The sequence below is a fragment of the Melanostigma gelatinosum genome, assembly GCF_949748355.1.
Source record: "Melanostigma gelatinosum genome assembly, chromosome: 3".
Lineage (NCBI taxonomy): Eukaryota > Metazoa > Chordata > Actinopteri > Perciformes > Zoarcidae > Melanostigma > Melanostigma gelatinosum.
The window spans coordinates 17,684,883-17,711,495 of record NC_136636.1 but is presented as its reverse complement, the minus strand read 5'-3'; the positions used below and the strand labels follow the sequence as shown (position 1 = coordinate 17,711,495).

Below are 26,613 nucleotides of genomic sequence, written 5' to 3'. Positions count from 1 at the left end.
GCGTCATTGGACATGTACTACCGGCACTGCAGTGACACAGCCATTTTGAAAATCTGCATTTCTCTTGAATGAATTACACCTCAGCCACATAGTCTTGGAAATTTGTACGACCGGTGTGTCTCATTTGAATGGATTATTTTTCGGAAAGAACACGTTTCTCTTTTTGGAGAACGTCATGTGAGATAACCTCTCTGATTAGCGCAATTTTCCTGCTCTTGTGTCTATTTCCTCGTCTCTCCCCCGTCTGTCACGGTGTGTGTCAACCTCGCTCAGTCAGGAAACTTGTCAGAATACTCACATTTGATTGGTTGAGCTTTACAACGCATTGGTCGGTGTCTCCTGCACCGCTGAACAAGTACCGTAACAGCTGTATAAGATGCGCCGCTTAAAAGTAAAGACTCGCTGCACTAAATAACGCGAGTTAGATATTATTGTAATGTTTCGGACCTTTGCCCGAGGAGATTTTCTCAATCTGGACCTTTTGGAATTTTAGTTGAAGACCCCTGCTGTAGATGATCAACACTGTGACCTTTAAGTAAAAAATAATCTTTCAAAAATGAGGAAAACAAATTCCTGCCAGTGCAAGGTCACTGAGGTAATGTGTTCCTCCGCCAAACAAAAACCTAACTTCCTGTGTCCACCGTACTACAGCGTCCCATACATTGGCTGTCAATTCATTACTGTATTAAACTGAGTCATTGTGACACACTGTTATTTTACACAAAGTAAAACCACCCACAGTCCTCACTCAGTCTATTCTCATCGGCTATTCTGCCCACTCAATGTGGCAATGATGACCAATGCACTGACACACACAATACTCCGTTCTTTAATCATCTAGCACCGGTGGCCGTATAATACCGGGTGTTGGTACGCAACCCTAGTAGTAACTGTCACCAGCATCATTTTGGCAAAAAAGCCTTGGTTAACCCGTTTGCTGTTTTCCTGTTTCTCTCCATTTGTGACAGCGCCCCAAAAAGAGAGCGCGGCCGTGGCGATGCCCTTCTGGCCTTGGAGCCATAGCCCATCTATTCGGACGTGGCAAGGGAAAGAAATCAGCATTTCGGGATGTATTGTTGGTGCAGCCAACTACACAGCAACTCTTAGGGCTAATCATTTAAACTGGTTGTTTAAAAGTAGAAGTTTAAAGACATGTTTCAACTTCCTTTGTTTACGCTGTTAGTCTACGCAAGACGTAAGATAGTTGTCCCTGAAAAAAGGGATGGCTGATTAGTGCTTACTCTGGATTATTTACTGCCCGTCTGATGTTTACGACAATATGTACATTAATGAAACAATAACAAGTTTAACCATTATTATTATTAATATTATTATTGTAAGACTTATATTTCTGGTGCTCACTAGCAAGGTAGCAACATTTAATCGACAAGTCGACGAATCGCGCACATCCCTAATCAGAGCGTACCGATATCAATATCAAAGAATGTGGATTGGTGTTTGGTCACTGTAGACATGCCCAAAAAGGTCTTGGCAGACACAGGCCATTGGACTATGGGCCAGGTGAAAAGTCCATCTGGTCGCTGTGTGTGCCTTTGAAATGGCAGTAAAACCCTAAAGATTTGTGGAGCACAGATAATCTGCCTGTCTAACAGAGAACATGTGATTCACACAGGCCTTAAATGCCAGCTGAGGGAGGCTACGGTCCTTAATGTGGATATCAGCCGTGAGACGGTAACGGTCTGCAGCATTGCGTCCTCTTGTAGCCATCACTGTGACCCCAGAATCATACGCAGAGTAGAGAAAACCCTCTGGTATATTTGCATAAATTGCACATACATATGTGCAAACGTGACTCACACTCATGGGTGACTTGGCAGGGTCACTTTCCCCACACACGTACCTCCTCGGGACACTTATGCAGCTGCTCTTTTATAACAAAACACTGCTCCTTAGAGTGGCTTCAGAGAGGAAACATCATTCGCCAATCTTTGGGACTCTAGCATGTGTACTCCAGAGGGCATGGCAACTAATTGCTTCGTAAATTTACTCTGTGTAGCATCACTGAATAAGCCAAATGTAAACACAAAACTCCTGTATCTCAAACAGATGGTTACCGGCTTGTTTTTATGTGCGTTGTGGAAGCGGAGAATTGCCTTCAAACAGAATCTGAGTACCGACACGGGAGCTGGAGTGCAGCAAGCATATGTAATACACTGAGCCTTCCTTCGAAAAGTAGTACAAACGTAATGGCTACATGAGGAATCCACACAATAACTAGTGTATAGATCCATCCGAGCATGCTTTAACATAGTAGCTACTAGCAAATTGAGTTTCTATAGGAGGACAACAGGATGATTGACACCAATAGTCCATCTCCCTCTTTTCTTTTTCTGCACAAACACACTCTCATCACATCAGACTACCTACACAAACCCATAGTTGTTCCGCGGCCGAGCATGAGAATAGCACCAGGTCTCCGGAGGCTAAAAGGGTTAACATCATGCTGTTTAATTCATGGCCGCTGGCCTGGCCGTAGTCTGTGTCACAGACAATCATTGTGGAAGTTCAAAGTGTTTGTTTACCAACCGACGTTTGCGTGCCAGAGGCAGCAGCAGCTACGCTCCGAGACGAGCGGGCTTCCGTGTGTATTAAGGTAATAGTGCTTATTTTGATCATGTGTGTCAGTGCAATGTGTCCGGGTGCCATCTGTACTGTACCTTTAACCTTGGCCATCCAGGAGGATGACAGTGGGCAACGTGTAGAACTGTGAAATACTGATCCCAGCGATGCGGTAACATCCAATGTGTGTGTCAGCTGGAGGTCAGTTGTTGCAATTCTATTATCGTAACATCTTCTCAGTCACGTGAGTCTTTCTATGTCTTCTGGGAAAACGTACATGTTGCATTTTTTCGTAACAAAGTGTTTGGCGCCGAGTTCGTAGCCAATCAATTCGTGACTCATGCGAAGGTTAACTGAGTTTATCAATTCATTTTTTAAATATAAGATTGTATGAGTAACTCTTAGAAGTTTGATGCCTGTATATTAGCAAAGAGTAAGGCTCAAGGCTCACCTTTATTTCTTTCAGTTTTGAAAAAAATAACTCTGAAGGGGAGAAGTCCCGTCCAAGTGAACTCTTTCCATCTTTATCCATCTCTTTACAAATTTCACCCAGTGGGTATCCATAAAGTATTCTGATTATTGTCTCTCTGCTTCTGTATCTCCAGCAGCAGTCTCTCTCTGCCTCCGACAGGGTTGTCCATCTGTCTCTCAACCTGTTTCCAGTAGTAGCCCTTTGCTGTAAATACATCTACCTCTGCCAAATCGCTGAATAATGTGCCTTTTTGTATACATTATAGTCCATTATTTGTACAATTAGTCTCAGAACACATCCCCTTCATTCCTCTTATCAGTAAACATTCAAATGTATTGTAGCTTACACAAACACATAAGCATTCCCCCGCTAGTGATATAGAAAATAGTTTTCTAATGTTGTACTTCTTGCAAGAGAATCAAATGCAGAGTATGAATGCAGACTTTGTGAGCACATCGCTAAGGCACATATTACTATTTATACAAACAGCACTGTTCAAGCTGAATTATTAAATACAAGTGTGATGAATGGAACAAAACCCTGCTCGTTTGTGCAACACATAAAATAATAATCTCTTCTTTTGTTATTGCAATTCCAACAACGTCCAAAAATAATCTGGATAAGAGTTATCTTTTTAACCCTTTTTAAACACTTAAGAACGAAGGTAAAGTGTGGCTAGTGTGTGTCTTACGTCTGTGTGAAAGGTGACAGGATTGGGAGAGTAAAACTAAAGATACTATCTCAAGATATAAATCTGCTGTACACCAGTGATTTACTACAGAGGAAAATGGCAACAATTTACAAGACAAAGACTATTTGTACAAAAATCTTGCCTATTTGTACCAGCAACAGTCTCCACGCAGCACATGTCTCAGGCCTTTTGGAAACCACTTCTTAGCAGGAGGCCAAAGGAGTTTTTCTACGAACAACATTGACAAATTCTTTCACAGCCACACATGCGAGACGCACCACAACATTGCACAGCAATATATTTGATATAAAGCTTGAAAACAAAACCATATAAGGGAAGCTCAAGGAGAAAATGGTTTGTTGATATCAAGCGAGAGAATACCAAAAGCTTATTCAAGCTAATAAGCAATTCAAAATTATGCAAGTCACACTGCTCAGTAGAACAGACTGCATCAAACCCTGATGCTGGTGGGCTTCAGTGGTAGATGACCATGGTGGGGTTACACTCCTGTCAGCTAAGAAGAAGACATCATCATCACCAAAGCCTGGATGACCAAAGAGTGGAATAACCTCAACCTGTCCAACCGTTTCCAGGTTGTGAAGCTGTAGAAATGGTGACACATTCAAGCCAGACAGCCACTAAATAGTGTGTCTAGCACCTTAATGAATGCATGCCTCAATAAATCTGTTCTGGAGGCTGAAGTGGAACTTTTCTTTACTGCACGCAAGGTGTATCAAATAAAAGATATAATACTATAGTAATTACATTAAGGCTGAATGGAAATCAAATCCTCTGCCAGAGAGATTTGTGTCAGTGGCTGTGTTTCCATTCACTTATTTTATATGTGCATTTTGAAACACATTCCTTAAGATCTCTCTCCATTTTTCTCTCGTAGAAGAGTTAGACAGCCAAGAAGACTTGTTTTGTTTCCGTTTTCCTTCACTTTATATACTCTGATTACTGGCAGATGACAGCCTTGCGCAGCCTACCATATAGTGCCAACTTCTAATCAAACTATTCTGGAGCAGAATGGAATACACTCCAAAGCAGTTGATGGAAACAGGCCCAGCTCATTTCAACAGTTTGCTTAAAATTCCCTTGACAATCGAATGGAAACATGGCTAATGTGAAACTAACACAGCGCATGAGTGTGCAGACTTAAATCACGGGCACACAAAGAGCCGATAGTTTTGAGAGCATTTCCGTTTGAAAATGGCGTCTGACCTTCACTTTCCATCAATCTATTTTCAGCCTCTCCCACGTCTTTGTCTGAGAGCTATATGCCAGGTCAGCCGGCCCTCTGTTCTCACTGCAGCACAGACATCATACAAGGACCGGCAATCCTCCAACAGAGGGAGGTGATGTCACTTATTTGTGTATAATAACAACAAAAGTTAACGTGTGCCTGGAGTTACTACTAAAGATTTGGGCCCACTCATGTCTTCCTTGTCAAGTGTGATCAGAATTAAACCGGCTTAAATTTCAGCCTCAACAGTCTATTTTCCTGAACCATTTAGTCCTTACTAAGAAGACAGGCCAGCTGGTTCAGCACACATGTGCTGAGGCCAACTGGAGAACCCGGGAGGAGGGGGAAAAAAACCCCACTAAGCCTGGTTCTGTTTAAGGGATGTACCTATGGGAAAATGAGCGGGCAGTGACAACATCAAGACACACGCTATCTTAAAAGGGACAGTGTGTAGGATCTCGTGGCATTTAGTTGTGTGCTTGAGGATTACAAACAATTGAATACCCCTCCACGCTCTCCTCCCTTTCCAAAACTGTGGTAACGTGAGCCGCTGAGTGCTAAACCATGGCAACGCTGTTTGCCTTGATCAGAGGCCATCCATACCATAGTAATACCACTTTAGGAGCAATTGAAGTCTGCTTACGGCTGGCAGTACCACCGTTTTATATTGTGCAGCTCACATAACAACAAAAAGGCTCTCACGACAGTGAGAGTTTGGTTTGTCCGTTCTGGGCTACTGTAGAAACATGAAACATGGCGGACTCCATGAAGAGAACTCGCTCCATCAGTAGGTATGAAAGCGTAGGTATGAAAACATAATTATGAATGTTATAATACATTTATTCGAATAGATCCCCGGAATGTTACACACTAGCCCTTTAACACCTCCATTCTCCCAAAGACTGGGGCACAGACCACACACACACACACCACTCGTTTTTTTGCATGTCACACAGAACTAAACCAAAATGAGTAAAGTGAATCATCTTAGCCTCAAACAAACAGTTACATTTCAGTGATTAGCACACTAAATGGACAATTCAATGCTGGTGCTTAAAAGTAACAGTCAAGAATCAACACAACAAATCCTCACAGTGCTCAGGCTCCAGACTTATGCTAATAGTAGTATTAATATGTGTAGAAAATACACACATGACCTCAATAACTCAGCCATCACGAACAGCACAACGTCTCATAAGTCAGACACACGTCAACAGCAAACGCTAAATCATCATTTACACTTTTGAATAGGCAGCTCATTGATTACATGTGTTTAAAGGCCCTTGATATTGTTAGTTATAATTGAAACGCAGCTCCTACAACTAGAAAAGACTCCAACCAGAATCTTCTCCATTTTCTGAAGCAAAAAATGTATTAAAAAATATGGGAACTAAGGAGGAGGATAACACACCTGCTAAACAAATGTGTGATCAATTCACTCAGTTCTTGTGTGTGTGTGTGTGTGTGTGTGTGTGTGTGTGTGTGTGTGTGTCATTCCGTGATGTCTCTTGGGATTGCCAAAACAGGGCTAATGAAGCCAGGCCGGCTGCTAAATCTCAACCGCATGATTAGAGCTCAGTTTAGGAAACCTTTCCACTGGTGCATCGAGCTGTAACAACTACAGAGGGTCATAGCCGACATTGTGACAGGGCTGAGGGAAACGTCACATGCCAAACAGATACACGTCCACTTTAACCAGCTGAGCCGTCTGTAGAGCTTCTCATTGCCATTCTAGTTTACTCATTGTACATGTTGCATTGGCAAATACTGCAATATGATATACAGAGGGGCCCATTTTGAATGTTTATGTTGTTAAGTTTGAAAAGGTCTTTCCTGTCTGCGTAACAACATGCAACTCAATACCTGAGAAACTCACCTAAAGTGACTTCTTATGTTTTACACCAACAACTATTAGTCAATTAACTAAGAAGTTTTTTTTGAGAGAAATACAAGAAAGACATTGTAGTTTAAGAAGCAGTTGGCCACACAATACTAACATACGACAACTGGGCCAGAAAAAAACAATATGACAATAATAAAAGTAAAAAAGCAGAGATTTCTAGTTGAACATCATAACTATCACCCAGAACGCTGTAAACAGGCTGTCATGTAGTGTGTGCTGCCCCCTTCATCAAGGCTATAAACTACAGCATCTCATTGTTACAAGGTTTTATGCTAAATATGTTGGTTTCCCAGAAACATGCAAACCTCACAGCACAAACGATTTTTCTTTCACTTTTAAATCTCCAGATCCAGCATGATTGCGACATCATCAAAGAAGTAGTGTCTCCTTTGTTTTCGAGCATCGGGCATGACACTTTACCAAAGCACTTCTTCAAATCCCAGAGGAATCTGCCTTTCCAGGTGTCATCTGTTGTTACAGACCATTTCTGTGAATACATGTTGTTTGAAGTGTTGTCAGTTGTATCGTTTGTTGGGCCTCATCAAAGCCTTTACCGAAAACACAAGACAACAAATACAGAATGAAAAACCTCATTACTTTTCTAGCTTTGTCACACTGACACATTTCTGATCATAAGCTTGTTTGTTGAAAAGGAATATTACGTTTAAAGTATTAACTACAGCAGCAATCTAACTTTGCCAAGAGTTTGGCTTCTCAAGGACAAAAGACTTGCAGACATATTCAGAAAAGCCATGCTTCCTGCAATATCGATGTACCAGCCCAGTGAAAGGACACACCAGCACATGAATCAGCCTTTTCCTGTTACAGAGCATTCAACAGCTTACTGCACCAAACTCAACCCCTGCAGCCTGCCTCTCCTGTGCTCTCCTCTTGGACCAGAGCCCAAAGGATAGGTGCGCACACGCACACGCGCACACGCACACACACACCAGCACATGCACGCAAGCACGCATGCAAAGAAACTGACCTGCAACAATCAGCTTCAGCAACACCCACACACATGCACAAACATGTAAATGACACGGTAACACGTTCAGGCAGGCACAGATGACTGTCACAACCTCTCAGCAACACACATCTCACACAACCACACCACAGCTAAAGCCTGGCTGCAGGGTGTCGCTAGCTGTGGCAACAGCAACAGATGGAACAGCAGCAGCAGCAGTGGGGCAGTTGAGGTGAAAAGGAATCGAACCTCCTGTGGTAATGCCCATATGTATGTCTGTGCAAGCCCGGACAAGTCTTTCTCCCCCCGACTATTTTAAGGTGGGTCTGTATAAATCCTACAGCATGGTCAAGTCTCTGGCAGGAATTCAAAAGGACAGAGCATGCATACAACATGACAGACAGGGGAGAGTAGAGCCAGAACAGAGAGAGAGCAAAATACATGCCAGTGTAATAATGTATGCAAAGACTGTTTCCAATGCAGTAGCGGCAGCAGTACAATCAACCGTTCTGACAGCTCTGAGACAGAGAGATCTGGAGAGGTAGGTATGTGAAACTCATTGGCATAGTGTGCGACAATGTAAAATTCTGCTGCACGCAGATAGTACGGCATTTGCTCCCCTGTAGGAACAGACAAGTACGATCATCCCGACTCACTGATGGAGCGATGTGAAAAGAAGGCAGGAGGAGAAAGCAGTGAGCGAGGAAGAGAGATACTAAAGCAATGTAGCCTCAGACCTAGCAATGATGCTCTTCAAAACACCCACCTCAGTCTGCTGCTGATTCCTGACGCAGTGAGCACAACCGGGGAGTAAATGCAGAATACAGTAGCTATGATGGAGGACCGGGAGCCAAAATCCGAGAGACTGAGCAGTGAGCGAACGGATGGTACAAGACTGGTGAATGTTAGGTCCTGTGTGACTAAAATGATGTGTCGGAGTGAGATGAGCGTGTATGTCTGACATGAGAAAGATAGAAATACAAAAAAAGATGGGGGGGGGGGGGGAGTGACACAAGACAGACAGAACAGGGACGTGGGAACAGGCTGAAAGAAGGAAAGACAGGAGAGAAGAGAAGAAATAAATGTGTGAGCGTGGAGAGTCACTGAAAAGAGCATATGCATTAAAGGAAATGCCCCTCCCTCTTTCCTCTGCGCGCACACACACAGACACACACAGACACACACAGACACAGACACACACAGACACACACACACACCTCCCTTCGCACTGTCAGCATTCGAGTAAGCATGCATTCAGTGACTCGAAGTGAGCTGTAAATGGTGAAAGAGAAGTAAGAGTGGGCCAGAGGAATGCAAGCAAGAAGCAAGTGTGCTCATTTTAAATTCAATGACAAGACACTCCTTTCTCGCACTTCAAGATTTCAGGGTTTCCATTGAAAGTGGCTCAAAGTTGATTGACTGCGTATACAAGTGAACACGGCTCAGCAGCAAACTGACTACAGCTCGGAGAGGAAGGGGGTGCAATATGTTGCAGGCTCCATACAAACACCTGAATATTATATTCCCTATTATGCCAAAAGGTAAAATGAACATGCCCAGTATGTAATACACTGCACCCAAAGAATGGTGTCAGTAGGTGGGGGGTGTGCTCCGAGAATTTTATTTTAAATATGAGCTTTAAAATGTAGCACTCTGGTGTACTCCGAGAAGAAAATTAAGTGGACATTTACTTTAAGCAAACAACTAATTTATTTTTCAGTTATTTATCACTATTTCAGCTCTATTATTATTAACCTTTATTTAGACAAAATCCATTGAGATTCAAAGTGTTTTCTTAGATTTATTTAACAAAAAACAAACAAATCAGACAATCACATTCAATTTTATTCGTATTTCTTTGTGGTTATTTCTTATTATTAAATGTTTTAAGCAACTATTAACAATTATTAAGTCAACGATGCCTTGATTACATATACATCAGTCATTGTATGGAATTATTGAGAAAAAATATTTTTGTAGCACCTCAAATATTGTGATATTACCCATTTTTGTCCTGAACTTATGCATTAGACATTGTGTGGAATTTGAGAAAAACAATTTTATAGCACCTTAAGAATAAAAAAAGTGCCATTTGAAGGTACAAATTCAGTTCAGAGTTTTTACTGAGTAAAATATCTTAATTGACTGTCAGTCAGGTATTATTCATTTCCAGCAACCCTCAAATCAAAGCATAAAGACACTTTAGGTGTATTTTCCCTTTAACTCACGAGATGCAGGTAGCATGTTTTATACTTAATGTGAATATAATTCATTTAATCTCATTTCCCTTATGCAATATTTATACTTTGTTGGCATCTTATTCTGAAAAACTGATGTTTCATCTGAAGAAACCGGATATTGTCTCACGTTAATCTTTCCGTTAACTTTCACTGTCCTTCGCTCGCTCCCGATCTGCGACGTTTGAATGAGTTTACCGTGGATTTCAGCATAGGTGCACTAACATATAAGTGTCTGCTGAGTTGACCGCAGTCACAGGTCTGATTAAGAAGCGCTCCATTTTTTTATTTGTTGAGAAAGTTCGGGGGCATTGTTTGCCCCTCTCCCAGTGATATCGGGGGCAAAATGATATTTCTTAGGGGCATTTTTGCCCTCGTGTATTTCCGACGCTGATGAGAGGACATGTGAGCCCTTGTTGCTGTAGTTCATCTCCTTGGAGCAGAGGCTGCATTTAGCATACCCTGCCTTATCATTGTATTTAAAACACTGTGACAGCAGGAAGCTCCACCTTTATCCAGGCCCACCTCCACTCACAGCTCAGCCCTGCGACAGCCTACTCTTCCTGAAGCTCTTTGACCTCATCTCATTAGTGTCTGGGACTCATGTTTCATGGTCATGAAAGTTATTCTGATCAGGATATATTTTTGATTCAAAAAAGTGAATTTCACCGAAAAGTGACAAGTTTGCAGGTATGGTTTATGCAAAGAGTCAATATTTGCAGTGTTGGCGAGAAGTTGCTCTCGGAGGATGTTTTGGTACCATTCTTTATTCATGTTACAGTTAAACAGTCATCGTGTGAATTCAAGTTTCAATGACGAGCGTTATCGACCGTTACTCAGGCAAAATATGCGATCGAGATGTCGGCGTTAATGCTTTCTATTTGCCCTGATACCTTTATTACCTACAAATAGACACCAAGATCATTCAAATCGGGGAAATAAAAAGTTTTATTAAGAAAACAAATTTTCGGGAGGCCCAATTGGTGGACATCTTGAGAAATAGCCGCCATCTTGGATTTTTGAATGGCCAATCAGGCAGGCTTGACCAGATACCTCTGGAGAACAACTCCACCAAATTTCATGCTTGTATCATAATTTGCACAATTAATCTACTATCTGCCCTACTACATAAAACATTACACAATCATTTATATCAGTATTTTAAGAGGATTTATAAGTTTTATTTTGTATCTATATATATATAAATATATGGTATCCATAGTAACGATGCCATCAAGGACTCCATGGATAGAATGCTGATGACATCACGGATTCTGTGCCTTTAATGTCAAGGATTCCATGGATAGAATGTTGATGACATCACGGATTCTGTGCCTTTGATGTCAAGGATTCCATGGATAGAATGTTGTTCTGATGACAAGGATTCCATGGATAGAATGCTGATGACATCACAGATGTCCCTGTACATGCTATGTACAGGGGTACATAGCCTCACAGTTGAGAGCAGACAGTTGAGAGCAGACATCAAATTGATTAAGATTGATACACACTTGACAATTGCAATGGAAAACTCACGTACAGTATTTCACACCAGACACCAAGTTGGTTCAAAGATGGAAGAAATTTCTGAAGAGGTTGAACATCCAACTAACTATTACCTCAGTTCCCTGGAGGAACAAGCAAGATGTGAACTGTTGGACAGCGAGGCGAGGATCATCCAAACAAAAATTAAGGACAGAATCCTCCTAGAAATTAATGAAGACTGTCTTCAAACTTTTCTCGATCTTGTCCACGAAAAGACAGAGGAGGAGATGAAGATATTTAAGATCTTCTTTCAGGCTAACGCCAACATGAAGCTGAAAGATTGTCATCTACGATGGCAAGAGGAGAAGTCTTCCTATCAAGCCCAGATGGACAAACAGAGAGCGGAGATAAACAGGATCGCAGCAGCTCTGAAAGAAACACAGGACCTGCTGGAGACTGCTCGTCCCGTTCAGCCTAAAACTACCACCGAGGAGGAGATGGAGGTATTCAAGAACCTCTGTCAGGCTACAGTTGATGAACAGTTGGAAGTCAGCAGTAAGCTCAAGGAGGATCTTGATAACGCCAAGCAGGAGCTGAAAAATGGTCGTCTACAATGGCAAGAGGAGAAGTCTTCCCTCAAAGCAAGCCAGCAAAACAACTGTGACCACTTTCACTGCCAGGTGCAGGTCATCGCTTCCATTCGAGCACAAGAGCAGAAAGCAGTAAAACAGACACTGGAAAAAGCCCATGCTTTCTATCAAGCCCAGATGGACGAACAGAGAGCAGAGACGAACAGGATCGCAGCAGCGCTGAAAGAAACACAGGACCTGCTGCAGACTGCTCGTCCCGTTCAGCCTAAAACTACCACCGAGGAGGAGATGGAGGTATTCAAGAACCTCTGTCAGGCTACAGTTGATGAACAGTTGGAAGTCAGCAGTAAGCTCAAGGAGGATCTTGATAACGCCAAGCAGGAGCTGAAAAATGGTCGTCTACAATGGCAAGAGGAGAAGTCTTCCCTCAAAGCACGCCAGCAAAACAACTGTGACCACTTTTACTCCCAGGTGCAGGTCATCGCTTCCATTCGAGCACAAGAGAAGGAAGCAGTAAATCAGACACTGGAAAAAGCCCATGCTTTCTATGAAGCCCAGATGGACGAACAGAGAGCAGAGACGAACAGGATCGCAGCAGCTCTGAAAGAAACACAGGACCTGCTGCAGACTGCTCGTCCCGTTCAGCCTAAAACTACCACCGAGGAGGAGATGGAGGTATTCAAGAACTTCTGTCAGGCTACAGTTGATGAACAGTTTGAAGTCAGCAGTAAGCTCAAGAAGGATCTTGATAACGCCAAGCAGGAGCTGAAAAATGGTCGTCTACAATGGCAAGAGGAGAAGTCTTCCCTCAAAGCAAGCCAGCAAAACAACTGTGACCACTTTCACTGCCAGGTTCAGGTCATCGCTTCCATTCGAGCACAAGAGCAGAAAGCAGTAAAACAGACACTGGAAAAAGCCCATGCTTTCTATCAAGCCCAGATGGACGAACAGAGAGCAGAGACGAACAGGATCGCAGCAGCTCTGAAAGAAACACAGGACCTGCTGCAGACTGCTCGTCACGTTCAGCCTAAAACTACCACTGAGGAGGCGATGGAGGTATTCAAGAACCTCTGTCAGGCTACAGTTGATGAACAGTTGGAAGTCAGCAGTAAGCTCAAGAAGGATCTTGATAACGCCAAGCAGGAGCTGAAAAATGGTCGTCTACAATGGCAAGAGGAGAAGTCTTCCCTCAAAGCAAGCCAGCAAAACAACTGTGACCACTTTCACTGCCAGGTTCAGGTCATCGCTTCCATTCGAGCACAAGAGCAGAAAGCAGTAAAACAGACACTGGAAAAAGCCCATGCTTTCTATCAAGCCCAGATGGACGAACAGAGAGCAGAGACGAACAGGATCGCAGCAGCTCTGAAAGAAACACAGGACCTGCTGGAGACTGCTCGTCACGTTCAGCCTAAAACTACCACTGAGGAGGCGATGGAGGTATTCAAGAACCTCTGTCAGGCTACAGTTGATGAACAGTTGGAAGTCAGCAGTAAGCTGAAGGAGGATCTTGATAACGCCAAGCAGGAGCTGAAAAATGGTCGTCTACAATGGCAAGAGGAGAAGTCTTCCCTCAAAGCAAGCCAGCTAAACAACTGTGACCACTTTCACTGCCAGGTGCAGGTCATCGCTTCCATTCGAGCACAAGAGCAGAAAGCAGTAAAACAGACACTGGAAAAAGCCCATGCTTTCTATCAAGCCCAGATGGACGAACAGAGAGCAGAGACGAACAGGATCGCAGCAGCTCTGAAAGAAACACAGGACCTGCTGCAGACTGCTCGTCACGTTCAGCCTAAAACTACCACAGAGGAGGAGATGGAGGTATTCAAGGCCCGCAGTCTGATGACAATTAATAAACAGTCAGATGAGAACAGTAAGCTCAAGGCAGCTTTTATCAAGGCTGAGAATGAGCTGAAGTATAGACAGCAACTGTGGCAAAAGGAGAGGTCTTCCTTCGTAAGCCAGAATGAAAAAGCCTCTGAACTTCAGACACAGGTGAAGATCACAGCTGATTTTGGAAGAATGGAGAGGGAGGCTAAGCAGACGCTGCAGAGATTCCAGGAAGCCCATGAAGGCCAGATGGACGAACAGAGAGCAGAGACCAGCAAGATCTTGGCAGTTCTGAAAAAGACTGCAGATCAGTTAGAAGCTGAGCATCTCAATTGTTTGGAACTGGCATCCTGCAATGCACACCTGCAAAAAACCTGCAGGGACCTCGATCATGCCCAGCTGAAGAACCTAGCTACTCTTCAAACATTGGAAGAGGAAACTACACAGATGTCCAAAAGAAACCGGGCGTCCCAAGCCAAGCTGGAGGAGCAGAGAGCGGAGACAAACGGGCTCAAAGTAGCCCGGAAAAAGTCAGAAGATATGTTCCAAAATGAGCGTCTTCTTTGGCAGCAGGAGAAGTCCCTCCTTCAGGCCACCGAAGAAGATCTTCAGAGCCAGATCAAGAACAAGCAGAAGAAGAAGAAGACATGGTTCAAACTCTTCTAATGCCCGGCTCCCCTACTGTCAAAACATCAGACAGTAAAACACTGATGCACATATACACACACACGTCTTCTTTGGCAGCAGAAGAAGTGCTTTCTTCAGGCCACCGAAGAAGATCTTCAGAGCCAGATCAAGAACAAGCAGAAGAAGAAGAAGACATGGTTCAAACTCTTCTAATGCCCGGCTCCCCTACTGTCAAAACATCAGACAGTAAAACACTGATGCACATATACACACACACACACACACACGTCTTCTTTGGCAGCAGGAGAAGTGCTTTCTTCAGGCCACCGAAGAAGATCTTCAGAGCCAGATCAAGAACAAGCAGAAGAAGAAGAAGACATGGTTCAAACTCTTCTAATGCCCGGCTCCCCTACTGTCAAAACATCAGACAGTAAAACACTGATGCACATATACACACACACACACGTCTTCTTTGGCAGCAGAAGAAGTGATTTCTTCAGGCCACCGAAGAAGATCTTCAGAGCCAGATCAAGAACAAGCAGAAGAAGAAGAAGACATGGGTCAAACTCTTCTAATGCCCGGCTCCCCTACTGTCAAAACATCAGACAGTAAAACACACACACACACACACACACACACACACACTTCTACCCTATCTACACACACACTTCTACCCTATCCCCCCCCCCCGCACACACACACACACACACACACAGACACACATAGGCACACACTGATACTCCTCCGTGAATCGCCACCTTAACGTGGTGGAGGAGTTTGCGTGGCTCAGTGATCCTGGGAGCTATATGTTGTCCGGGGACCCTGGTAGGGTCTCCCAAGGCAAACAGGTCTCAGGGGAGAGCCCAGACTAAGAGCGGTTCAAAAATTATGAATAGCAGCCCACAGACTTCAGCCACCTCGGCCGGACCAGGGAAACCGGGGCACTCTCCCGGAGCCAGACCCAGGAGGGGAGCTCGTCAGCGGTGGCCGGGCCTTCGCCCATGGGGCTCAGCTCGAAGAAACAACATGGAGCAGCGACCCTGTGGACCCATCAGCCTCAGGGACAAGCATCTAAGCTTGTCCCTGAGGCTGATGGGTAAGCTTGTCCATGTGCTATAAGTTACACATTTATCTTTAATATCAAATGTATTATTGTTAGATGAATTAAGTGTCCAGTGCCATACAGTTTGTTTTGTCCAGTTTGACATCATATTCTTGTCATGTTCAATTTGAACATAGTTGAAGGAAATGATTTTAATAAAAGAGTTGAATTATTAATTGACACATATTCGTTCATTTTTCCACTAAATGTCCAATGACATCAGAACATTCATTATTCCAGTGTTATAGTTGTGGGTAATTATTAAAGCATCTTTTATTACCTACAAATAGACACCAAGATCATTCAAATCGGGGAAATACAAAGTTTTATTAAGAAAACAAATTTCCGGGAGGCCCAATTAGCGGCCATCTTGGATTTTTGAATGGCCAATCAGGCAGGTTTAACCAGATACCTCTGCAGAACAACTCCACCAAATGTCATGCTTGTATCATAAATTGCACGATTAATCTACTGTCTGCCCCACTACATAAAACATTACACGATCATTTATATCAGTATTTTAAGAGGATTTATATTTTTATATATATATATATATATGGTTTCATATAGTTTCATTTCTTTGCCATATTTTAAGGATCATGAGAAATCATTACATTCATAAATTCAAAGATAAACATTCAATCTGGTATCCATAGTAACGATGCCATGGAGGACTCCATGGATAGAATTCGTGATGTCATCATCAGAATAGAAATCATCAGAATAGAATAGTCTAAATAAACCAGGCGTCCCAAGCCCAGCTGGAGGAGCAGAGAGCTGGGTGACTGATTGTGCACCATCTGCAACAGGTTGCCTTCAAAAATGTGCGAACTATGACCCCATGTTTGTCCTGGCTCTTTTGTACGCATGGCTAAACGTTGGTGTGAACACGGGAATGGTGATCCTTCTGTGGTCATCCCTGGTGCTCGAGTGTTTGCCCTCCTCAATACCAGCCGGGAGGTTTAAGAAACAACCGGGCCATTAGTTTTATCCCACACCCTCCTGGTGACATTCCAAGGTATAGGTTGAAGGCCAAAAACATACCAAAATATAATTACACAACACTGCATGGCAACCTCCATCCATCATTCCCTATCCTCACCATCCTTCATGGCTGCACAAGGTCATGGTGTAGAAAGATAATCCACACCGATGGAAGTGGTCAAAGCCAACCCTACTAGGGATGCAGGATGTTTATCATGGGGAGATTAAGCTGTCAGCTATAATTATAGATCCTTTTCCATTTCAGATACTTTGTTAGTCGTAGCCCACCAGCACTTCAATAATAATATCTACACTGACCACAAGCATCAGAGAGCCACAGCGAAAGATGCAAACCCAGCCTTAAAAACAACAACTGTGTCTTTGCCTTCTACTGTACTCTATTTTGCTATCATCCCTCAGGTTTAACTCGTCACTAAAACTGTGTCGTTTGTGTTGCTGAACTGCATTTAAACTCCATTATTTTGTGAATGCAGGGGATGAAGAGAAGCTACTCCAATCCTGTACAGATCTCTCTCCCTCATTTCATGGATGAGCAAAAGCTACGGGACACTACAAGCCATAAACAACCTGGCTATTAAAATAGGACATTTTAAAATGGTAAATTGTGAGGCGGGCTAAATTTTCTTAATACTTTCTACTCACTGTCAAAAACCTCAAAATTTTAATGTCGGATTACATTAGTTAGTGTAGGTGTCCACTAGGGCTACGCCTAACGATTGTTTTTTGATCAGTCGATTACTCTAACGACCTATGTATTGATTATTCTAAAGATTTTTTTGTAGACCTAACAATACATTTATTCCAAATTAAATATCTTTAAATCATATTTCAATATTCTAGTCAAGCCATTGTTGTCTTGTATATTTACATGATCCTATTGTTTAACCAGAAATAGATAAAACAGAACTAATCACACTGAAGAGGTTACATGCAGTTGGTTTCACTTTGAGCTCGATATCGAGTTGACTCTGAGGTCCTCTGGGTATTGCTGAGGAGAAGCCATTAGGCTTTTAGGACTACAGTTTCACTGGGATTACCCCAGAGAACAGGCCAAGTGACGGGCATTAAGTAAACAAAATTACAGGCTCTGAGGAATTGGTCAGTAACTTCTGTTAATTAAAGCATACAAAGCCACACGATCCTGGCTCAGCATCAGACTGGTACATGTACGCGTATAGATTCAGTATTGACTAGTGGTGTCACGGATCACGGATCGATCCGTGATCCGTTCGGATCTCCGTGATCCGTTCGGATCACCCCTCACCCGTTCGGATCACCCCTCACCGGTTCGGATCACCCCTCACCCGTTCGGATCACCCCTCACCGGTTCGGATCACCCCTCACCCGTTCGGATCACCCCTCACCGGTTCGGATCACCCCTCACCGGTTCGGATCACCCCTCACCCGTTCGGATCACCCCTCACCCGTTCGGATCACCCCTCACCGGTTCGGATCACCCCTCACGGTTCGGATCACTGGTGAAGGATCAATCGAGTAATTTTTATTTTACAGTGTAATCATCATAGTGTGTAAAGTTCTACTGCTGCTGTTCCTTTTCAAGTAGCAAGTCCCCGAATATCAATGCAGAGTGTCAGTGAACAGATATAAAGCAGTAGTGTGTTCACGTGAACGGAGCAGCTTAGAAGCATTTAACGGTGAAGTCATGGCGAGCGGAGGAACGTCAGAATTCTTGAATGTATTATTTTTATTTATTTATTTCATTTTGTTTCAAATTGGACATCTTCAATATTTTTGTTTTCATGTAAGACTATAGCCCAAAGTTCTTTGCTTTAAGTGTTCTTGAAGTTCTTTAATTAATAAATGGAAAGCAAAGTTATGTTTGTCTCCTCCCCTTTTCTTTGTTGATCCGAAAAATGATCCGAACCGTGACTCCTGAACCGTGATCCGAACCGAACCGTGAGGTTTGTGATCCGTGACACCCCTAGTATTGACAGATTGTCTCAAGACTGACAACAGAAAAGGTGATCGTGTCATGCTGCTGATACAGTTTTGGACTGTCAGAACAGTCAGATAATCTAAAGAAATGGAAGAGAGAAGCATAAAATAGTCTCACGTCTCTATTCTGGAGGAAAGTAGTTGCGCTATAGAAATAAAAAATAATCTAAATATTTGTATTTAACCAGTGATATGCAAAAGTCCCACTAGACTGCAGACATATAATATAATGTCAGCAGGATAGGAAATAGCAAATATTGGCTTCAGCTAAAAAAAACACAACAACCCTTGAGTGGATCCCGAGCTGATCTTTTCTTCCTGACAATGTATGAATGATTACCAATCATCCCAGGACTGTGGGAACTTCTGAAAACAGTTGATGCTGCACAGCTAGCAGGTCACCATGGGATTGTGCAGCATCTGCACTGGTTTGTGTATTAGTTCACCTTTAATAACATACAGCAGACATGCGAACACAGTTATTCCATACAAGAAGCAAGCTTTAGGTAATACTCTTCCTGCTGCACCTCAGATCAGACCAGTTTATTGTTACTTATCTGCTAGTTGTGCCTGACCTAAAGACAAACTGAATAAAATACATAAATCAGTGAATGTTAGTGTATTGGTCTCGTCCTGTCAATAACTTTACTAAAGTTAATGCAAATATTGATACAGTTATCAAGCCAAAACATAAAATCATACTTGTAAATTGTATCAGACCCCACCTCAGTCTGCTGCTGATTCCTGACGCAGTGAGCACAACCGGGGAGTAAATGCAGAATACAGTAGCTATGATGGAGGACCGGGAGCCAAAATCCGAGAGACTGAGCAGTGAGCGAACGGATGGTACAAGACTGGTGAATGTGAGGTCCTGTGTGACTAAAATGATGTGTCGGAGTGAGATGAGCGTGTATGTCTGACATGAGAAAGATAGAAATACAAAAAAAGATGGGGAGGGGGGGGGGGGGGGGTGACACAAGACAGACAGAACAGGGACGTGGGAACAGGCTGAAAGAAGGAAAGACAGGAGAGAAGAGAAGAAATAAATGTGTGAGCGTGGAGAGTCACTGAAAAGAGCATATGCATTAAAGGAAATGCCCCTCCCTCTTTCCTCTGCGCGCACACACACAGACACACACACACCTCCCTTCGCACTGTCAGCATTCGAGTAAGCATGCATTCAGTGACTCGAAGTGAGCTGTAAATGGTGAAAGAGAAGTAAGAGTGGGCCAGAGGAATGCAAGCAAGAAGCAAGTGTGCTCATTTTAAATTCAATGACAAGACACTCCTTTCTCGCACTTCAAGATTTCAGGGTTTCCATTGAAAGTGGCTCAAAGTTGATTGACTGCGTATACAAGTGAACACGGCTCAGCAGCAAACTGACTACAGCTCGGAGAGGAAGGGGGTGCAATATGTTGCAGGCTCCATACAAACACCTGAATATTATATTCCCTATTATGCCAAAAGGTAAAATGAACATGCCCAGTATGTAATACACTGCACCCAAAGAATGGTGTCAGTAGGTGGGGGGTGTGCTCCGAGAATTTTATTTTAAATATGAGCTTTAAAATGTAGCACTCTGGTGTACTCCGAGAAGAAAATTAAGTGGACATTTACTTTAAGCAAACAACAAATTTATTTTTCAGTTATTTATCACTATTTCAGCTCTATTATTATTAACCTTTATTTAGACAAAATCCATTGAGATTCAAAGTGTTTTCTTAGATTTATTTAACAAAAAACAAACAAATCAGACAATCACATTCAATTTTATTCGTATTTCTTTGTAGTTATTTCTTATTATTAAATGTTTTAAGCAACTATTAACAATTATTAAGTCAACGATGCCTTGATTACATATACATCAGTCATTGTATGGAATTATTGAGAAAAAATATTTTTGTAGCACCTCAAATATTGTGATATTACCCATTTTTGTCCTGAACTTATGCATTAGACATTGTGTGGAATTTGAGAAAAACAATTTTATAGCACCTTAAGAATAAAAAAAGTGCCATTTGAAGGTACAAATTCAGTTCAGAGTTTTTACTGAGTAAAATATCTTAATTGACTGTCAGTCAGGTATTATTCATTTCCAGCAACCCTCAAATCAAAGCATAAAGACACTTTAGGTGTATTTTCCCTTTAACTCACGAGATGCAGGTAGCATGTTTTATACTTAATGTGAATATAATTCATTTAATCTCATTTCCATTATGCAATATTTATACTTTGTTGGCATCTTATTCTGAAAAACTGATGTTTCATCTGAAGAAACCGGATATTGTCTCACGTTAATCTTTCCGTTAACTTTCACTGTCCTTCGCTCGCTCCCGATCTGCGACGTTTGAATGAGTTTACCGTGGATTTCAGCATAGGTGCACTAACATATAAGTGTCTGCTGAGTTGACCGCAGTCACAGGTCTGATTAAGAAGCGCTCCATTTTTTTATTTGTTGAGAAAGTTCGGGGGCATTGTTTGCCCCTCTCCCAGTGATATCGGGGGCAAAATGATATTTCTTAGGGGCATTTTTGCCCTCGTGTATTTCCGACGCTGATGAGAGGACATGTGAGCCCTTGTTGCTGTAGTTCATCTCCTTGGAGCAGAGGCTGCATTTAGCATACCCTGCCTTATCATTGTATTTAAAACACTGTGACAGCAGGAAGCTCCACCTTTATCCAGGCCCACCTCCACTCACAGCTCAGCCCTGCGACAGCCTACTCTTCCTGAAGCTCTTTGACCTCATCTCATTAGTGTCTGGGACTCATGTTTCATGGTCATGAAAGTTATTCTGATCAGGATATATTTTTGATTCAAAAAAGTGAATTTCACCGAAAAGTGACAAGTTTGCAGGTATGGTTTATGCAAAGAGTCAATATTTGCAGTGTTGGCGAGAAGTTGCTCTCGGAGGATGTTTTGGTACCATTCTTTATTCATGTTACAGTTAAACAGTCATCGTGTGAATTCAAGTTTCAATGACGAGCGTTATCGACCGTTACTCAGGCAAAATATGCGATCGAGATGTCGGCGTTAATGCTTTCTATTTGCCCTGATACCTTTATTACCTACAAATAGACACCAAGATCATTCAAATCGGGGAAATAAAAAGTTTTATTAAGAAAACAAATTTTCGGGAGGCCCAATTGGTGGACATCTTGAGAAATAGCCGCCATCTTGGATTTTTGAATGGCCAATCAGGCAGGCTTGACCAGATACCTCTGGAGAACAACTCCACCAAATTTCATGCTTGTATCATAATTTGCACAATTAATCTACTATCTGCCCTACTACATAAAACATTACACAATCATTTATATCAGTATTTTAAGAGGATTTATAAGTTTTATTTTGTATCTATATATATATATAAATATATGGTATCCATAGTAACGATGCCATCAAGGACTCCATGGATAGAATGCTGATGACATCACGGATTCTGTGCCTTTGATGTCAAGGATTCCATGGATAGAATGTTGTTCTGATGACAAGGATTCCATGGATAGAATGCTGATGACATCACAGATGTCCCTGTACATGCTATGTACAGGGGTACATAGCCTCACAGTTGAGAGCAGACAGTTGAGAGCAGACATCAAATTGATTAAGATTGATACACACTTGACAATTGCAATGGAAAACTCACGTACAGTATTTCACACCAGACACCAAGTTGGTTCAAAGATGGAAGAAATTTCTGAAGAGGTTGAACATCCAACTAACTATTACCTCAGTTCCCTGGAGGAACAAGCAAGATGTGAACTGTTGGACAGCGAGGCGAGGATCATCCAAACAAAAATTAAGGACAGAATCCTCCTAGAAATTAATGAAGACTGTCTTCAAACTTTTCTCGATCTTGTCCACGAAAAGACAGAGGAGGAGATGAAGATATTTAAGATCTTCTTTCAGGCTAACGCCAACATGAAGCTGAAAGATTGTCATCTACGATGGCAAGAGGAGAAGTCTTCCTATCAAGCCCAGATGGACAAACAGAGAGCGGAGATAAACAGGATCGCAGCAGCTCTGAAAGAAACACAGGACCTGCTGGAGACTGCTCGTCCCGTTCAGCCTAAAACTACCACCGAGGAGGAGATGGAGGTATTCAAGAACCTCTGTCAGGCTACAGTTGATGAACAGTTGGAAGTCAGCAGTAAGCTCAAGGAGGATCTTGATAACGCCAAGCAGGAGCTGAAAAATGGTCGTCTACAATGGCAAGAGGAGAAGTCTTCCCTCAAAGCAAGCCAGCAAAACAACTGTGACCACTTTCACTGCCAGGTGCAGGTCATCGCTTCCATTCGAGCACAAGAGCAGAAAGCAGTAAAACAGACACTGGAAAAAGCCCATGCTTTCTATCAAGCCCAGATGGACGAACAGAGAGCAGAGACGAACAGGATCGCAGCAGCGCTGAAAGAAACACAGGACCTGCTGCAGACTGCTCGTCCCGTTCAGCCTAAAACTACCACCGAGGAGGAGATGGAGGTATTCAAGAACCTCTGTCAGGCTACAGTTGATGAACAGTTGGAAGTCAGCAGTAAGCTCAAGGAGGATCTTGATAACGCCAAGCAGGAGCTGAAAAATGGTCGTCTACAATGGCAAGAGGAGAAGTCTTCCCTCAAAGCACGCCAGCAAAACAACTGTGACCACTTTTACTCCCAGGTGCAGGTCATCGCTTCCATTCGAGCACAAGAGAAGGAAGCAGTAAATCAGACACTGGAAAAAGCCCATGCTTTCTATCAAGCCCAGATGGACGAACAGAGAGCAGAGACGAACAGGATCGCAGCAGCTCTGAAAGAAACACAGGACCTGCTGCAGACTGCTCGTCCCGTTCAGCCTAAAACTACCACCGAGGAGGAGATGGAGGTATTCAAGAACTTCTGTCAGGCTACAGTTGATGAACAGTTTGAAGTCAGCAGTAAGCTCAAGAAGGATCTTGATAACGCCAAGCAGGAGCTGAAAAATGGTCGTCTACAATGGCAAGAGGAGAAGTCTTCCCTCAAAGCAAGCCAGCAAAACAACTGTGACCACTTTCACTGCCAGGTTCAGGTCATCGCTTCCATTCGAGCACAAGAGCAGAAAGCAGTAAAACAGACACTGGAAAAAGCCCATGCTTTCTATCAAGCCCAGATGGACGAACAGAGAGCAGAGACGAACAGGATCGCAGCAGCTCTGAAAGAAACACAGGACCTGCTGCAGACTGCTCGTCACGTTCAGCCTAAAACAACCACTGAGGAGGCGATGGAGGTATTCAAGAACCTCTGTCAGGCTACAGTTGATGAACAGTTGGAAGTCAGCAGTAAGCTCAAGAAGGATCTTGATAACGCCAAGCAGGAGCTGAAAAATGGTCGTCTACAATGGCAAGAGGAGAAGTCTTCCCTCAAAGCAAGCCAGCAAAACAACTGTGACCACTTTCACTGCCAGGTTCAGGTCATCGCTTCCATTCGAGCACAAGAGCAGAAAGCAGTAAAACAGACACTGGAAAAAGCCCATGCTTTCTATCAAGCCCAGATGGACGAACAGAGAGCAGAGACGAACAGGATCGCAGCAGCTCTGAAAGAAACACAGGACCTGCTGGAGACTGCTCGTCACGTTCAGCCTAAAACTACCACCGAGGAGGAGATGGAGGTATTCAAGGCCCGCAGTCTGATGACAATTAATAAACAGTCAGATGAGAACAGTAAGCTCAAGGCAGCTTTTATCAAGGCTGAGAATGAGCTGAAGTATAGACAGCAACTGTGGCAAAAGGAGAGGTCTTCCTTCGTAAGCCAGAATGAAAAAGCCTCTGAACTTCAGACACAGGTGAAGATCACAGCTGATTTTGGAAGAATGGAGAGGGAGGCTAAGCAGACGCTGCAGAGATTCCAGGAAGCCCATGAAGGCCAGATGGACGAACAGAGAGCAGAGACCAGCAAGATCTTGGCAGTTCTGAAAAAGACTGCAGATCAGTTAGAAGCTGAGCATCTCAATTGTTTGGAACTGGCATCCTGCAATGCACACCTGCAAAAAACCTGCAGGGACCTCGATCATGCCCAGCTGAAGAACCTAGCTACTCTTCAAACATTGGAAGAGGAAACTACACAGATGTCCAAAAGAAACCGGGCGTCCCAAGCCAAGCTGGAGGAGCAGAGAGCGGAGACAAACGGGCTCAAAGTAGCCCGGAAAAAGTCAGAAGATATGTTCCAAAATGAGCGTCTTCTTTGGCAGCAGGAGAAGTCCCTCCTTCAGGCCACCGAAGAAGATCTTCAGAGCCAGATCAAGAACAAGCAGAAGAAGAAGAAGACATGGTTCAAACTCTTCTAATGCCCGGCTCCCCTACTGTCAAAACATCAGACAGTAAAACACTGATGCACATATACACACACACGTCTTCTTTGGCAGCAGGAGAAGTGCTTTCTTCAGGCCACCAAAGAAGATCTTCAGAGCCAGATCAAGAACAAGCAGAAGAAGAAGAAGAAGACATGGTTCAAACTCTTCTAATGCCCGGCTCCCCTACTGTCAAAACATCAGACAGTAAAACACTGATGCACATATACACACACACGTCTTCTTTGGCAGCAGGAGAAGTGCTTTCTTCAGGCCACCAAAGAAGATCTTCAGAGCCAGATCAAGAACAAGCAGAAGAAGAAGAAGACATGGTTCAAACTCTTCTAATGCCCGGCTCCCCTACTGTCAAAACATCAGACAGTAAAACACTGATGCACATATACACACACACACACACACACACACACACACGTCTTCTTTGGCAGCAGGAGAAGTGCTTTCTTCAGGCCACCGAAGAAGATCTTCAGAGCCAGATCAAGAACAAGCAGAAGAAGAAGAAGACATGGTTCAAACTCTTCTAATGCCCGGCTCCCCTACTCTCAAAACATCAGACAGTAAAACACTGATGCACATATACACACACACGTCTTCTTTGGCAGCAGGAGAAGTGCTTTCTTCAGGCCACCGAAGAAGATCTTCAGAGCCAGATCAAGAACAAGCAGAAGAAGAAGAAGACATGGTTCAAACTCTTCTAATGCCCGGCTCCCCTACTGTCAAAACATCAGACAGTAAAACACTGATGCACATATACACACACACACACACACACACACACACACTTCTACCCTATCCCCCCCCCCCCTCCCCCCGCACACACACACACACAGACACACATAGGCACACACTGATACTCCTCCGTGAATCGCCACCTTAACGTGGTGGAGGAGTTTGCGTGGCTCAGTGATCCTGGGAGCTATATGTTGTCCGGGGACCCTGGTAGGGTCTCCCAAGGCAAACAGGTCTCAGGGGAGAGCCCAGACTAAGAGCGGTTCAAAAATTATGAATAGCAGCCCACAGACTTCAGCCACCTCGGCCGGACCAGGGAAACCGGGGCACTCTCCCGGAGCCAGACCCAGGAGGGGAGCTCGTCAGCGGTGGCCGGGCCTTCGCCCATGGGGCTCAGCTCGAAGAAACAACATGGAGCAGCGACCCTGTGGACCCATCAGCCTCAGGGACAAGCATCTAAGCTTGTCCCTGAGGCTGATGGGTAAGCTTGTCCATGTGCTATAAGTTACACATTTATCTTTAATATCAAATGTATTATTGTTAGATGAATTAAGTGTCCAGTGCCATACAGTTTGTTTTGTCCAGTTTGACATCATATTCTTGTCATGTTCAATTTGAACATAGTTGAAGGAAATGATTTTAATAAAAGAGTTGAATTATTAATTGACACATATTCGTTCATTTTTCCACTAAATGTCCAATGACATCAGAACATTCATTATTCCAGTGTTATAGTTGTGGGTAATTATTAAAGCATCTTTTATTACCTACAAATAGACACCAAGATCATTCAAATCGGGGAAATACAAAGTTTTATTAAGAAAACAAATTTCCGGGAGGCCCAATTAGCGGCCATCTTGGATTTTTGAATGGCCAAT

The 26,613-nt window shown here is 43.2% G+C and overlaps 1 protein-coding gene across 4 annotated transcripts in view; it reads right to left on the bottom strand.

Moving 5' to 3' along the window:
• The window catches only part of kcnab2a (potassium voltage-gated channel subfamily A regulatory beta subunit 2a), a gene marked incomplete at its 5' end in the record, with an annotated part of 90,936 nt that overhangs the window by 50,693 nt on the left and 13,630 nt on the right, over window positions 1–26,613 (bottom strand). The window contains one exon of one of the 4 annotated variants that reach the window (XM_079265336.1): window positions 8,626–8,694. The exons of the other annotated variants lie outside the window; for them this stretch is intronic. Of the gene's footprint in view, window positions 1–8,625; window positions 8,695–26,613 lie in introns of those variants that run through there. 4 annotated transcript variants of the gene reach the window in all.